The sequence below is a fragment of the Tenrec ecaudatus genome, chromosome X (assembly GCF_050624435.1).
Source record: "Tenrec ecaudatus isolate mTenEca1 chromosome X, mTenEca1.hap1, whole genome shotgun sequence".
NCBI lineage: Eukaryota > Metazoa > Chordata > Mammalia > Afrosoricida > Tenrecidae > Tenrec > Tenrec ecaudatus.
Window position 1 is genome coordinate 3,385,338 of NC_134548.1, and position 16,259 is coordinate 3,401,596.

General features: G+C 47.9%; 1 pseudogene; it reads left to right on the forward strand.

Annotated features, from left to right (window-relative positions):
* Positions 1-5,913: 5,913 nt before the first annotated feature.
* On the forward strand, positions 5,914-7,066 carry LOC142434823 (glyceraldehyde-3-phosphate dehydrogenase-like; annotated as a pseudogene).
* The last annotated feature ends 9,193 nt before the right edge of the window (positions 7,067-16,259 follow it).

The window sequence follows — 16,259 nt, forward strand, 5'->3', positions numbered from 1 at the left end:
TTCATCCTTGTTGAAAATAACTACACAGATGGTCTTGTCACTAATCTTCGCAAAGTAGAAGGTGTTTTCTCCCAAATCTGTGATAGACAGAAAGTAGTATTTCAATCCTCTCAATCATCAACTTACAGTACCTTCTTTGGCCTGGTGATCTGTCCTTCCTTACAGGACCATCGACATCTCATGGACTTTGTTCAGAACAGAGATCTGGGTCTCTGCATGGCTGCCTTACCCACCAGCACCTCCTTCAGCTGATCTTGAGGCTTGTGTCTCCAGTGATGTCTAAGTGCCAACAGAACCTGGCGGTTCTTGGGTGCCATGGCGTGGATTCAGACTCTCGGCCACCGCATGTGAGAGTAGGATTGCTCCAGAGGGTTTGAAAAACTGCCCTCTCTAGGAGATCAGACTGCCAGGCCTGTGTCCCTCAGAACAGCTGAGAGAGGGTTCAAATGACCTGTCTCTTGCCAAGGTGCAACCCCTGTGCCCTCAGGGCTTACTTGACCCCACAGGGCTTCGTGACAGAGAAAAACCTTCTTAAGTCACAAGAATCTTCTATTTTCCAGTCAGTGGTGACACTGAGCCATATCATGGGTGCACAGGACCTTGTACCAGTCAATTGTTCATATCAGGGGAATTAAACTGTGTCAGTTTTTCAAGAAAGTTATTATTAAATAAAAACAACTTTGTAACCTACTTGGTAGATAGATTATGAATGATGGATCCATACATAAATTCAGTTTAATGATGGACAAATGGGCGAATAGTAAATAGATAAATTATAGATGGATAGATGGTGAATAGGTAGATTATGCATGGTTGAGTGGATGAAAGCATGGATGGATTGTTTGATGGATAGGTAGCTAGTATCCACTGTATGTGGATAAGTAAACATATGAGGGGTTGGTTGCATGGATGGGCAGATAGGTAGACAGATCTAGGGATAGATGGATAGAGTAGACCTAATGGTCTTAACTCAAAGTGGGATCATGTACAACAGAGTGAACTAGGGCTTCACCCTGGGCCATAATCACAATTTGTTAAAATGCTCAAGTCAATCCTTGCCAGAATGATGTCAATCCATCCCACCCAGGGTTTCCCTCAATATCGCTGTGCCTCTACTTCATCCCAAAGATAAGTCCTCCAGCTCTCCTTCCCTCCTGATGATAATCCAGAGTCAACAAGTGGGACAACGCTCTCTTTGAATGCAAGTCAATTCCAGTGGCTGATATTCAGAGGATGCTCAGCAGACCTTCCTTTCTGCTCTGCCTTCACCTGGAAACTCCTCTGAAACCAGTCCACCACGGATGACCCTGCTGGTATTTGAAATCTCGGTGGCAAATCTTCCAGCATGACAGCAACGGGCAAGCCATGCAAGTGGGGCACACTGACACGTAGGTGGTAGACCTTTACAGCTGAGCAAAGTCTACAACATTGAAGACAGTAAACACCCCAACTCACCACTGCCTACCTGTCTTACTCCTCCTGACCCTGATCTGTTCATCTGTGCTTTGGGGGCCGTTAAATCTATTGGCTCTCTAAGCTGCCCAGGATGCGTAATGGTGGCTTCCTGTCATCTGTTCTCAACTCACTGTGGATTGGCATCAGACTGGGAGCTTGCAATGGGTCACGGTGATTATTTTCACCATGGAAATTAGCACACACTGGGGGTGGGCTTAAGTGCCTTTTTTAGCTGCAAACGTTAAACAGGTTTGCTTCCATGCATTAGAGTGATTCCATGGTGCAGTGGATGAGCACTGCTACCTGAAGATTGGGGTTCAAGTCTAAGCAGGACCCTGCAGAAGGAAGGCATTGTAATCCACAAAGAGGAGAAATAAAATGAACACCAGGCTTTGGAAGCTCCACGTGTGCGGCTCTACTCTGAAATGCACGGAAGCTCCAGGAGCGAGGGTTTCCTCAATCAGAACCGGTGTATAGAGCTGAGTTGGTGACCATTGACCTGACACTGAGCTCAAAGGAAGGAAGGTTCTTCTCAGGGCATTTGCAATAAGTAGCTGGGGCTCTCGAGAATTCCAGACCTCTCGGGCCAAGGTACTCATAGTCGCCTTGAAAAACACCATGTACTGCTCTTAACCCAGTTAATGTGGTCTTCTGGCATTTGCCTTCAAACCTGAAGAACAAACAAAACAAAAAATTATTCTTTATGGATCATATTCTTCTCAACATATTCCCCTGTGATCTTAAAATATATCATTTTTAAACGATTTATTTTGTGAGAATAGAGAGAAAAGAAGCCACAGCGGTTGAATTATTCCTGTGCATATGGTCTGGAGACACTGTGGGGGGCATCCTTGGAGTTGTGTAAGCATTCTTCCCTACCTGTTCCATGTTGCTTGTTCTCATGACCATAAAGCCAGTGCCCCCTAAGTTTCCGAGGAAAACCCACCCAACTTCTCTGTCCAGTTTGATTCCATAGAGGCAGTTCTTCAAGAGGAGCCCAGTTCAAAGCAGGAATTCTTCATCAGTGAAACGAAACAGAGCGATCTGATTTTAAACAAGACTGCCGGGGATATTTGCTTGGAGGGTTAAGGCACAGAGATGGACCCAGGTCAACCCCTGCTCACCTGACTGAAAGAGAAGTACATGTGGAGGGATGTCAAAGAAATGGGACTCAGCACAATGTGGGCGTTAACGACCAACATGTTTAACGTCACCTGCAAGTAAGGTGTGTGTGTGTGTGTTTTGTTTTTGTTTGCAAGACAATTTAAAAGCGATTACAAGCATGGCATCAACAGGGGGCTACCAAAAATTCCAGCCAGATTCAGAGAATATGTCAGGAGTGCCATCATCACTGATATCAGGTTAACACGAGAGAATACCAGGAAGATGCTTATTTCTGTTTCACTGATGATGCAAAGCAATTCAACTCGGTGCATCATAACAGACTATGAACATCTTTGCAAAGAATGGGAATTCCAGAGCACTGTATTGTGCTCGTGCAGAACTGTACGTCCACCAACAGGCAGCCCTTCAGGCAGAACAAGGTGATACTGACAGGTGTAAAATCTGGAATGGGTGTAGTGAGGGGACGTGTTTCTTAGCCCTTGCTGAGTGCATCCTTCATGGAGGGTAGGACACTGAATGCAGTGCATGGGGTCACATGGTCATGAGTCAGGTCCCATCACTCTCAAGTGTAATGTACCTCCCGCTGGTCCCACCCCCGGCGGACCTGTACCTGCTTCTACACTTTCCACTCTTAACTGTGATGTATTGATTTGCCACCCACCAGGAATTTGTTCCCTACTCTATCTGTGCAACTTCCCAACTGTGACTCTTGAACTCATCCTCATGGCTGCACTCCGCTGGATACTGTGTCTGTATCTTCTCATTTTCTTAGTCTTGAGCAATATTTTAAAAATTAAAATAAAACCAGGAAAAGTGTGTGTCACTGTTGTAGCCTTTTAGCCTACTCATTCAATCTGCACGCTAAGGACATAATCCAAAACCTGGACTATATGAAGGAGAACATGTCACCGGGACTAGACGAAGGTTCGAAGAGAACCCACAATACTCAGGTAATGCAACCTGGCTTGCTGAAACAAAGAGGACTTGGAGCACTGGAAGATCAAAGACTGGTACCTCCAGTAAGGATTCAAGATGCAGAAGAAGTCAAGGTACAGAAAACCCCAATCTTCACCAGCGCACCACTAGAGGTTAACCTCTTGGCTGAAGCGAAGCGTCCAGAGAGATGGATGATTTCCTCTTGCTCTGATCTCGGTGTGCATGGAATCAGCCAAGACATGAAATGATGTGCTGCACTGGATCAACTGCTGAACAAGAACCCTTCAACATGCTGAGGAACAAAGATGTAATGTTCAAGACTAACAAAGAGACAACCCGTGGTCTTTTCCATCTTCTCATTTGCATACCTGAGATCAGATGTGGGTTATTTGCTTGCATTTTTATTGGGTCAATTTAGTTTGATTTTACTTACTTGTTATAAAAATCAAAGGATACTGCGTTGCCGTCTTCAAAAACAGTGGGGTTACGGAGGTATCCCAGCAGTGGTCCGCCCACCTGGGTCTTCTCCTTGTTAGTCGCTGCTGCATATGCAGTGAACCACGACCCTGTAATCTGCAAGGTTTTCATGAGAAATGTTACACCTCTTCTTCGCCCATTTCAGAAGGAAAACAAGGAACGGGTCTGATCTTGTGCACAAAACCAAAATTAACCCAGGCCCACAATGCAGCCATGAACCAGAGCTCAGAGTGCCTCTTGAGAGAGCAACAACAGCACCACCCCAAACTAAGGAAATAAAATCCAAAGAAAGCAGAAGCAAAGCCATTGTCATGGAGTTGGCTCAGAAGCCTGACAATCACACGGGAGTCGCTGAGTCTCTTCACTGTGAGACAAACCCACAACTCAACCCACTGACAAGGAGGAGTGCTGACTCTCGACAACCCATTATAGGACCTGAGACGCTCCATCTTCATGGGAGCAGACAGCCTCTCTTTCTCCCTGACACAAGCAGAGTGGGGAATCATGAAGAGCTGTCAGACAGCAGCATGGCTTTAGGGACACACTGATGGGTTGACCAAACCGCATATAGACTCTGATACAAACTCAACTAGACCAACATTCACACACACACACACACACACACACACACACACACACACACTCCTTTTCAACTTCCACCTTATACCTCAGGTGACACCTAAGTCTCCAACTGAGGTTCTGATTCGGCACAAACCAGACCAAGGACCAGTGTCAAGAGAAGGGTTTTCATGTTGCAGGTGATCGTTGGTCCCTTCGTGACAGGCCTTTAGGTCAGATGGCAGGTAAGACACCTGAACATGACCGGACCTTTATATCATTTCTGATGCAAGGAACTGATTGTCTTCAGTCAAAACGCCATGCCTAATAGAAAGTCTGAGTATCATATCCGACTTGGCAGGCGAGTCCTTCCTTTGCCTTGGGGAGTTGCATTCATGAGACTAATCTTCAGAGATTAGAGAAGGTTGAGTGGAAATGGAAAATTGACTTTTCGGGCGACAGTAGGAAGAGGACACAATTGAAACCACGTGTCAAAAAGACTCACGGGCCACCCTCACCAGCCTGGTTATGTTTGGTTCCATTGTTACAGTCAGAGTTCCTCCATCTGCTGCAGCATCTTCCTTTTTTTAAATGACCCTAAATCTTACCCGGAACTATGTCCTTCTGTAGGGACTGGCTCCCCCTGAGAACATGGCTGACGTAACATGAGACCAAGTTTTACTCTCTGGGCTTCAAAGGAGTATTGTGACCATACTTTCCCAAAATAGATATACTTTCCTGGTCGTCCTGTGTTTTCTCGTTGACTGAGGTTGGGTGCATCAGCGCATTCCCTAGAATGAAGCGAGCTGCTCCATGCTTCCCAAAGTGGAAAGACCTCACTTGGACTATCAGCTAAACTACTGGCGAAACATGGAAGATGTCTTAGACTTGAACATGACTCACAGTACAGACACTCACTGTGTCAGGATTTCACTGGAACTTCTCAGTTTTCAAAATTCTGGTTTTACAGAGGTAATGTGTCTGGCCTCATTATGAATGGCTACGTGGGTGGACTTGAACACACAATCTCTAGACATGCACCCAAGAACCTGAAGTAGATCCCTAAAACTACCCTCCTATCATATTTTGGCTGTTGAGAAAGAAACACACGACGCTACCACCACCACCACCAGCAGCAACAACAAGAGCAAAAGCAGATGGAAAGAATACACGGTTCTATACCGTAAAGAACCCGTCCTCAGTCCACCTTTTCAGGGGATTGTATGGGAGCAAGAGCGAATGGTGCTGGAGGAAGAGGTTCAAACTGCACTGAAAGAATAATCAGGCTCTCTGCTCTTCCTCGTGCGACAGATAGCCGCCTCTCCCGTTCCTGTGCAATCCCAGCCGCATCCCCGAGACCCGATGGTGAAGGTCGGAGTGAACGGATTCGCCGCATTGGGCGCCTGGTCACCAGGGCTTCTTCACTTCTGGCAAAGTGGAGATTGTTGCCATCAATGACCCCTTCATTGACCTGAACTACATGGTCTCCATGTTCCAGTATGATTCCACCCACGGCTAGCTCAACGGCACCGTCAAGGCTGAGAATGGGAAGCTTGTCGTCAATGGGAAGGCCGTCTCCAACTTCCAGGAGCGAGATGCCGCCAAAATCAAGTGGGGCGAGGCCGGTGCCGAGTATGTGGTGGAGTCCACGGGTGTCTTCACCACCATGGAGAAGGCCGGGGCTCACCTGAAGGGCGGTGCCAAAAGGGTGATCATCTCTGCCCCTTCTGTCGATGCCCCCATGTTTGTGATGGGCGTTGAATCATGAGAAGTACGACAACCCCCTCAAGATTGTCAGCAATGCCTCCTGCACCACCAACTGCTTAGCCCCCCTGGCCAAGGTCATCCAGGACAATCCACCAACTACTCAGCCCCCCTGGCCAAGGTCATCCAGGACAATGTTGGTATCGTGGAAGGACTCATGACCACAGCCCACACCATCACTGCCACCCAAAAGACTGTGGACGGCCCCTCTGGGAATCTCTGGCGCGATGGCCGTGGGGCTGCCCAGAACATCATCCCTGCATCTACTGACGCTGCCAAGGCGGTGGGCAAGGTTATCCCGGAGCTGAATGGGAAACTGACTGGCATGGCCTTCCGTGTCCCCACCCCCAATGTGTCCGTCGTGGATCTCACCTGCCGTCTGGAGAAAGCTGCCAAGTACGATGACATCAAGAAGGTGGTGAAGCAGGCGTCCGATGGTCCCCTAAAGGGCATACTGGGGTACACCGAGGACCAGGTGGTCTCCTGTGACTTCAACAGTGACACCCACTCTTCCACCTTTGATGCTGGGGCTGGCGTTGCCCTCAACCACCACTTTGTCAAGCTCATTTCCTGGGATGACAATGAATTTGACTATAGCAACAGGGTGGTGGGCCTCATGGTCCACATGGCCTCCAAGGAGCGAGAGCCCCCTGGACCAGCAGCCCCAGCAACAGCACTAGAGGAAGAGAGGCTCTCAGTTGCTGGGGAGTCTTTGCCTCTAATTCAATCCCTTAACATACTGAGAATATAACATCGGAAACCCCTGAAGGAAGGGGAGGGGCTTAGAGAGCCCGACCTTGTTATGCACCATCAATAAAGTACACTGTACCTAGAAAAAAAAGAATAATGAAAACACCAGGAATTGATGGGACACCCTCTCACCTATTGTCAGGACATTTGGAAGACAAATACTTGGACAAAAAACTGCAGGGACCCACATTTGTGTTCTTTCCAAAGAAGAGTGACCCCAAACCTGCCCAAACTAGCGAACAATAGCACTGACATCACATGCAAGGTACACTTTGCCGATGAGGTGCAAACATCGGTTGCAGCAGCCAATTGACAGGGCGTTCGTTGCCAGAGGTTCAGGCTGAATTCAAAAATCAAAGTGAACAAGAGATATCAGGGTTGATGCCACATCAATCTTAACTCAACGCTGGAGGATCAGAAACGACTCTGCTTGTGTTTTGTTGACTTTGCAAAGGCACTGGACCATGGGGACCATCACAAAATATCAACAGGTGTGAGAAGAATGAGGATTCCACAACATTCCATCGTGCTCCCACAGAGCTGCATATGGATCTGGAGGCAGTTGTGCAGACAGAGCAAGGACACACTGCATGGTTTAAAATCAAGACAAGTGCAGCAGAGGTACATGCTTTCCCACTACTGGTTCAGTGTGTTTGCTGAGCGAGTCATCAGAAAATGGCTTCTATGAAGAAGACTGTGGCATCCAGATTGGAGCAAGGCTTGTTGACAACCTGCAATATGCAGATGACACCACCCTACTTCCTGAAAGTGAGGAGAACTTGAAGCACTTGCTGATGACAATCAAGGATTTCAGCCTTCCGTGTGGATGACAATTCAGCATGAAGAAAACCCAAACCCTCACAACTGGACTGCAAGGTAAAGTTAAGATAAATGGAGACAATGTCGAGGTTGTTGATGACTTTGTCTTTCTTGGGGCCACCATCAAGGCTCCAGGAAGTAGCAGTCATGGGCTCAAAAGACGAGTTACACTAAGTAAATCTACACAAGACCACACAGATTATTGAAAAGCAATGCAGGTACTTTGAGGGCTAAGTTGTGCCTCACTCAAACCACGGTATTTCCAGTGGGCTCAGATGCATATGAAATGTGAATGATGGAAAAGGCCACAGAAGTACTGGTGATGCATCTGGATGGTGATGGTGGACAAGATGATTGGGATTGCACGAAGAAAGCAATCTGTCTCAGAAGCAGGATGAAACTGCTCTTGAGGGGCCAGGACGCCAAGACGTCACCTTAAATCCTTTGGAGGTATTGTCAGGACAACACAGTGCCTCCAGAAGACCATCTTCCTTGGTGCCGTGGAGGGATGCTGAAGAGAAGGAAGGGCCTCATGGAGATGGAGTGACACCATTGCTTCAACGATGGGCGCAGGCAATAGCAGGAGGGTGAGGATGGAGCAGGGCCAGGCAGTGTTTCGTTCTGTTGTGCACAAGGTGGCTATGGATTGGAACTCACTGGATGACTTCACATCCACAACAACAACATGCCAGTAGAAGTCGATAATGAAAACAAGCCAGCTGTCCCAGACCTGGACGTGGCACAGAGCTACGCTGGCCCTGTGAGGGCAACAGGGCCCTGACCTAAGTGCATGGTCTGTTTGCGGAATTCACATGTGTTTGAAGGCTGAGCAATGACGACAGAAACTCGGAGCGGATGACTTTGAATTACGATGAAGGCAAGGAATAGGAACTACACCAGGGACTCCCGACAAGGCGTCATGGTGATGCGGTGAGCACCACACTGGGCTGCCAGCCACAACCCTCCAGCCCCTCCACTGGAGTGAGATGAGGCTGTGTGCTGCTATAAAGATTTACCGACTCAGAAACCCACAGGGCCAGTTGGACTCCTGTCCCGAGGCTCTCATGAGTGAGAATGGACCCCGTGCCCAGTGAGTTTGCTTTAGAAAACATTTGAAGAACTGTGATAAAAATGAATCAAACTCTATTGTACGAAGATGTTTCATTGTGTACCTTAGACTCGAGGGTGCTGAGACATCAGCTTCTGCACATTGGATATGCTGTTTGGAGAAACCAGTCCCTGGACAAGACTAGAAGGTCCTCTGTTGGTGCAGTGGTTACGAGTGCATCTGCAATACGCACGGTCAGCAGTTTGAAACCACCAGGGGTCCTGGGGAGAAAAATGGGGCTATCTTCTCCCATGAAGTTAGCTCTCTCAGATCTGCACAGCGGCAGTTCGGGCCTGTGTTTGAGATCGCCGTGAGTCTGAGTGGACTCGATGGCAGTGAGTTAGAGTTACAGTCAGAGACAGAGTTAAAGTTAGAATCAGAGAGGGATCGATCGCATGCTTGGTGAAGCAGAGGCCCCGGACACAACGCATTATCGTCAGGGACACAGAGACAGGCTCCAACTGTCTTGTAAGCAAGTGCTGGGCGCGTCGGGTTTCTCTCCATTGTCCATTGGGTCTTGGTGAGATGGAGCCAACTGAACAACATGTAACCGCAAAAGATGGGGACAAAATCTTCATGGCACTACAATGTCTGTTGCTTATGAGCATCTAGCTTTTTATTCTTATTATTATTCTGGTCTAAATTCTACCTCCCACACATCAGAAAAAGCTTATCATTGCCCCACCCCAGCACTGCATGTTTCGGAAGGTCAAAACAAGATGAAGCACAACAAAAGCAAACGAAGTCCTTGTTCTCTCAGGACACATGGTTACATCCAGGAGGCAGACACAGCAAGACAGCTTCACCCGGGTGTTTCACCTCCATATTTCCATGCACATTTATTGTGTTTCTTAAGGTCTTACCCAGCAGGCACCCTTAAAGTTGTGTTGTTCGAGGAAGGAGAGGTCTGCTCTTAGTGAATCCCAGTTAGATGCATGAAGTATATGTGGTGTCCCCAGCTGTAACGTGTCCCAAGCACACACCAGGATCCCAGCGACTGTCCTCTGTGTCTGGACATGACCTTTGAGGAAGGCTTGGCAGAAACCCAGGGTCTCCACCTTTCTTCCACAGCTGCGAGATCCATATCATTGCCTTCCATACTTTCTGGTGTCTTTGCTTTCCCCTCAGCTGGGTTTTTGTTTCCTCCTCAGCTCTCTTTACCACAGACCTGTCTATATTTCAGTCACTATCAAGATGACTCAACCCAAGAGTTCTCCCCGACTCACAATGTGTCCCTTAGGACTGTGCTCTGCAGAGTTATCAGTTGCTGACTTGGGGGCAAGTAGATGGACAGGCCTTTCTTCTTCAGGGTGGAATCAACCCTCTCCGCTCTCAGACAGTGGGCTAGATAATCATCCGGACCTCCAACAATCAAACTGAACCGGTGGCCATGGAGTTGAGGAAGACATGGTAGCCACAACGGAACTGTGTTCCAATGGCGGCTTCTTCAGGGGTTGCATCTCCTGGAATTTTTCTGATGGATCCTGGGTGGAGCTGAACCTCTAATCCTTGCATTGTGAGATAGTTTATTGTGCCAGCCCATAAACACAAGTAGGATTTACTGAAGGGCAGAGGGATAACTGGCTCGGTGAGCCTCACCTTGGTTGTTATGTGCCTCAGTTTAAAGGGGAACACTACTGGTGGATGTCTAGCCTGTGGACTGTCGCTTTAAGTTGAGGTCCCTTTAAGCCCACACGATTGGAATGTTCATCTTTGGAGCTGGGGACCGACAGTTGATGACAGTTGGGGACCTGCCTTGCTGTTTGCTGCCTGGATATATATAGCCCAGCTCTCTCTACAGAAGGGGACTGGCAACTGGCAGCTCTCAAGCCTTAAAGGACTGCTAGTGTCTCACTGCTTTATACTTTAACTGTTAATTTCTTGTATTATCTATCTGTATATAATTTAACGGTTCATTTCTTGAATTATATATCTTTATAAATATATTTATATATGTAATTACTAGCAATCTGGTTTGTCTTTCTAGAGAACCCTGTCCAACACACATTGCTATCTGGACAGTATGCCCAGCAATTGTCCAGCTATGCCTATCACCCTGGAAAAGTCTCCTGTAGGTCACAACTAAGAAGATTGTGCTTTACCACCTGACAACGTCCCTACTCATTCCATCCAACACCAGGTCCCATATCTGGGTAATTTCCGTCCAGTTTGTAACCAATGTATTGATTAGGCAGCAACTCCCATCACGGTGGCATCCTGGATGCCTCCAGGGATACAGCACTCTGTCTTGCAGACTTGCCGTGAGTTATGATCATCTGCGTGAAGACCCACGGATGTTTTCTCAGTTGTGCTTTCATATGAGGCAGGTGGGGACTGTGAAAAAGAGGATTACCCAATTCCTTTGACTTTCTGTGACCTTTTCTAGTGTCCAGAAGCACTTCTGGAAGCATTCAGGACAAACAAGGAAACACGCAGGTTGGACTGTGACAACCTAGCAAGAGTACTGAGGGCAGCTCCAGACACAGAAGTCCCTTGTTCTTCGACACTGTGGGCCTTGGGTTTTAGGTGCTTGCTCTTGTGTTCCTGTCTCAGGACTCTGTGCTTGTTCTCGGTCTCTAATTTCAGAGTGTCTCTGAGTACATGTGTGCTTGTGTTTCTGATAAGTATTTTCCACGGGTGGTGTGAACGAGTTTCAAAACATTCCTGTGATACAGTCCATGATCTATCAGTTCCATCTTTCCCGCACCCTTTTTTCCCCCAAGTTAGTTGTTTCTTTTGTTTATCGTGATGGAAAAACTGGAAAATGTTCTCTCCATAATATGTGAAAGTCAGAAGTCGGTATGTTAGACCTCTTGATAAGCAACGACCCATTTCTAGTCTCCTGCTGTGATGTAGGGTGACCCCTCCTGCGTCACTGGACCGTCCCCATCTCACTGGCCTTGCTCAGAAACCTTTAGACTCCGGTATGAGGGCTGGGTCTCACTCGTCACCACCCCCGTAAGCTGGAAGGGATGCCTGTGTCTCCAGTGGTGTCTGAGCACCACTGGAGACACAGGCATCCCTTCCAGCTTGGTCAAGAGTGCAGGAGACCTTGGAGTGAGTGCAACCTACAGTGTCCCCTGACTGACAGGCTTTCAATGGCACTTCCTGCAGTTTCCAACTTTCTGGGTTGTCAGAGGTCAAGCGTCAGGTATCGCTCTGAAGGGGTATCTAAGTAGACATGAACCTACAACCTCTGGTTACCAGCCAAGGACCTGAAATCTGTTGTCCCAGGCCATCGGGTAGCTTCCAATGCTTAGCCGCCCTGTGCACCACGGAAAGGTACCCTGTCAGGTCCTGAGCCATCCTCACCATCGTTCCTCAACGTGAGCCCATTGTGGTAGCCACTGTGTCTGTCTGGTTCCTGTGCTGGGGTGGCTTGTTCACTGCAGGGCTGCTGGAGGCTGTCACTGGCAACTGAAGCGCTGGGAGGTTCAAGGGGACAGCTTCCAGAGTAAAGACAGAATGTGCAGGTGGATGCAGCTGTCCACTCCGTAGGGTGTAGCTGCTGAAAACCCCAAGCTCATCCCTATAAATGAGCTCCTGCCACCTTCCAGGAAGAGCAACTGGACAGAAGCGGACAAGAGAGAGATCAGGTGCACAAGACTGCTGGAACGTGGGATGGAGCTACTATGACCCTGTGAGGACAATGGGGCACCTGACCCAAGTACACGGTCTGTTCATGGGATTCACATGTGTGTGAAGGCTGAGCAATGACTATGGAAACCCAGAGAGGATGCCTCTCAATTACGATGTAGGCAAGGAATACGAACTACGTCAGGGACTCCCGTCAAGGAGTCATGGTGATGCACTGAGCACCACATTCGGCTGCCGGCCATAACCCACTAGCTTGTCCACTGGAGAAGGTCGAGGCCATGTGCCCCAGAAAAGATTTACAGCCTCAGAAACCCACAGGGCCAGATGCACTCCTGTCCAGAGGCTCTGCATGAGTCAGAATCGATACCATGGCCAGTGTGCTCCTCAGACGTGTTGTTGGTGAGACTTGATGTCACGTGTTGTGCACATCCTCTTCTGGGAAATGAGCCAGGAGTCAGAATTGGCTGAGTGGCAGTGAGTTTGGTTTGGTAAGAGGGGGATAGCCTGTTTGGCAATGTAGAGGGTCGGTGAAAAATAGATCATCCCTTCACACAGTGAGGTATTTTTGAGGCTACAGCGATGGGGCCATACATAATAAGGGGCTTCGATGATCTCACTGCACTAGGCAATGTTGCCCTGATCCTGTGCACACAGCTGGCTAGATGGCGCCCCACGCGGTAGATGGAAAAGATATCCTTACTGTTTCAGGTTGTCTGGAGCTTTATGGAAAGCAAACTTTTATGCATAGTGTTAGAATTTACTTCATTCTTCCTCAAAACTGCCAGGAATGTCAATTGGGCACCCAAGGTCAGAAGGGCCACAAGGGACAAACCACGCAGGGTGCAGTGTAGCCTCGAGGAAACACTTAATTTTCCTCTAGTTCAGTCGTTCTCCACCTTCCTCATGCCGCGACCCTTTCGTACATTTTCTCATATGGTCGTGACCGCCCAACCATCAAATTACCTTCGTTGCTACTTCATCTCTGTCATTTTGCTACTGTTATGAATCAGGCGACTCCTGTGAAAGGGCCATTTGACCCCCCAAAGGGGTTGCTACCAACAGGTTAGGAACCGCTGCTCTAGTTCTTTCATCCTTCCACCCCACCACAATATTGTGACCCCAATACTATCTCACAAATCTGGCCGGACCAGAACACGTTTACTGGTTGAGCGAAGAGCTCTCTGCTCTTTTCTTAAACATGCTCCTCTCCATATCCCAGTTAATGGTGCAGTTGATTCATGAAGTCCAGCCAAAGTGCCTCGGGGAAGCCTTGGGATCTGAAGGGTTTCCCCTGATGATCTGGAGGATGATGGGTCACTAGCCCTTTCTTCTTCAAGCGAGACTTGAACTTCCAAGCTTTCAGTCAGCAGCTGAGCTAGGTTAACATGTTAGCCTGGGTACATAACAGAAACAAATCCACAGGAACTCGTATGTATAATGAGTTTTATATAAAGGGGAATTTCACATTAAGAAAGCCTCCCAACTTACTGCTGTCCAAGCTCATAGGTCCAACACTAGCCCATATGTCCAACACCAATCCACAAAGTCCTCCTTAATCTCACAAAACACACACAATGAAGCCGACTGCAGGAGGAAAGCCGAGTGAGTGAGTGTGTGAGCATCTCATCGCTGGCAGGGGTCTCCACACGGCTGCTCCAGCACCCAGAGCTCCGTCAGGGTAGTTCCATGCAGCTTCTCCTCAGGGATGTCTTGCAGGAAGTGAGTCTTGCCAGGTGAAGGAGGGAACTGGCTGAGGCAGCTGCACCCTGGTCTGATCATCAGAGAGCAAGAGACCTGAGAACTAGAAAGGCAAGGCTCACCTAGCCATTTATCTAGGCTCTTCAATTACTCCCATGTGTTCATAAGCCAGGTGGACACAATAAACTTTCAGGATGTGGCCATCCCAACTCACACTAGGAATCCAAAACATGCATGTGACCATCCGTGTCCACTAGGATGACAACATCGGATGTGTTACGGAGCAATTCTCCTCCACCCTGTGGGGTGTCTAGGATGAAGAATCAGGTGCATGGGAACCCTTGCGGTTTTCTTTCTGACTCTGGGGATTTATGAGGGGAGCTAGTAGGTTACAAAACCCTAACAATTCCAAAGTTCTTTTGTCTGCAATGCCCCTCCTCGGCCACTCTGGAGAGCACGCCTCGCACTGCTCCTCAGCTTCTTGGCAGTGCGGTCCCTCAGCTTTGCTTGGTTCTGGGAAGCCTGTTCCTCCCAATGTCATGGCTGCTCCTCTGCTCTGTCTCATGGTCTTTGTGCCTTGACCTCGGTCGCCTCCCTTCAGAGTGAGGGGTCTCACAGGGGTTCCTGTGACAGTTCTTCTTTCTTGGCTGTCACAGGTTCTCTCTGTGATTCTGAAATAACTTTCTGAACCCTCACAATGCCAAGGAGGCTCCCCGGGATCTTTAAAACGTGTAACTTTAGCCAATTGACCCCTTAAGCTCTTACTTTGCGGGACACAGAGAACATTTTTCTCCCTTTGTCTCCTAATTCCGGGTACGGGCATGTTTTGTTACAATATTTTACATTTTCTCCAGCTGTTCTTTGAACTTCACTGTGCATGCATTCAAGTTGCTTTAGCTTTTATATTTTATGAAAAGATCACTTTATTGAGGGCTCACACAGCTCTGATTATAATCCACACATCAATTGTATCAGGCATATGTGTACATAGGCTGCCAGCCTTCTTTTCTAGACATTTACTTTCTATTGAGCACTCAGAAGCAACTGCTCTTTTCCCCCTCCCTCATCCCCACCCTCGTGGCCCCTTGATACATGATAAATTCTTATTATTTTCATGTCTCACCATGACCTGTCTCCCTTCCCCCATGGTTTCTGTTGTTCTCTCCCCTAGAGGGTATGTGTGTGTTGTTATGTGTTGATCAATCTGATTGGTTCCCTCTTCCTCCCCTCCCCGCCTTCCCCCTACCCTTTTGGTATCGCTTTTCCCATGCCTGTTCCTGGATTCCACGTGTAGCATTTAAACATGTAGAAGAAAGCGTCAGCATCTCCGCTGACATCCATGTTGTTCTCTTCTCCCTCCCCTTCCCCCCCTTTTAAGGACCTTTAGCTTTCTTCAAGTACAACAGGGCTTCGAAAATTCTGCACGAAAAAAACACAGAAAAAATAATTGGACATTTCCAAGAACTTTCTTATACTGTCCTTGATATCATTCCTGTCTGCCTTGTCTTCCGTCATTAGCGTTCAATGCAGCAAATCTATTCTATAAGTGGCCTCTAAATTCTAGTGGGATAAATTCAAGGTACTTTAGGGGGCGCTCTCTTGCATTTTTTTTTTCAGCTTCACCCTCCACATGCTGATGATTCATTAAAGGCGTGATCCACCTTTGGCCCATGCCCTTGTTGGCTGATGAGATGGAGTTTCTCAACAGTCTCTCCACACAAAATTTGACGCCTGTTGTCTTCCATCTTTTGAGTTCCAAATGTACAACCACTGGCTACATTGTTGAAAAAGCTTTTGTGTGAGGAAATCACAAATTTCCATCATGTCACCTCCGGTCTCATTTCTGTCACCAACGCTGTATTTTCCAATTCCCAATCCTTCCTGTTTGCAACCTATGAGGGGGTAATCCCTACCCCCAAAACATTTAATTTTTCTTTTTACAAAACAATCTAATCACCTTCAACATCCTCTG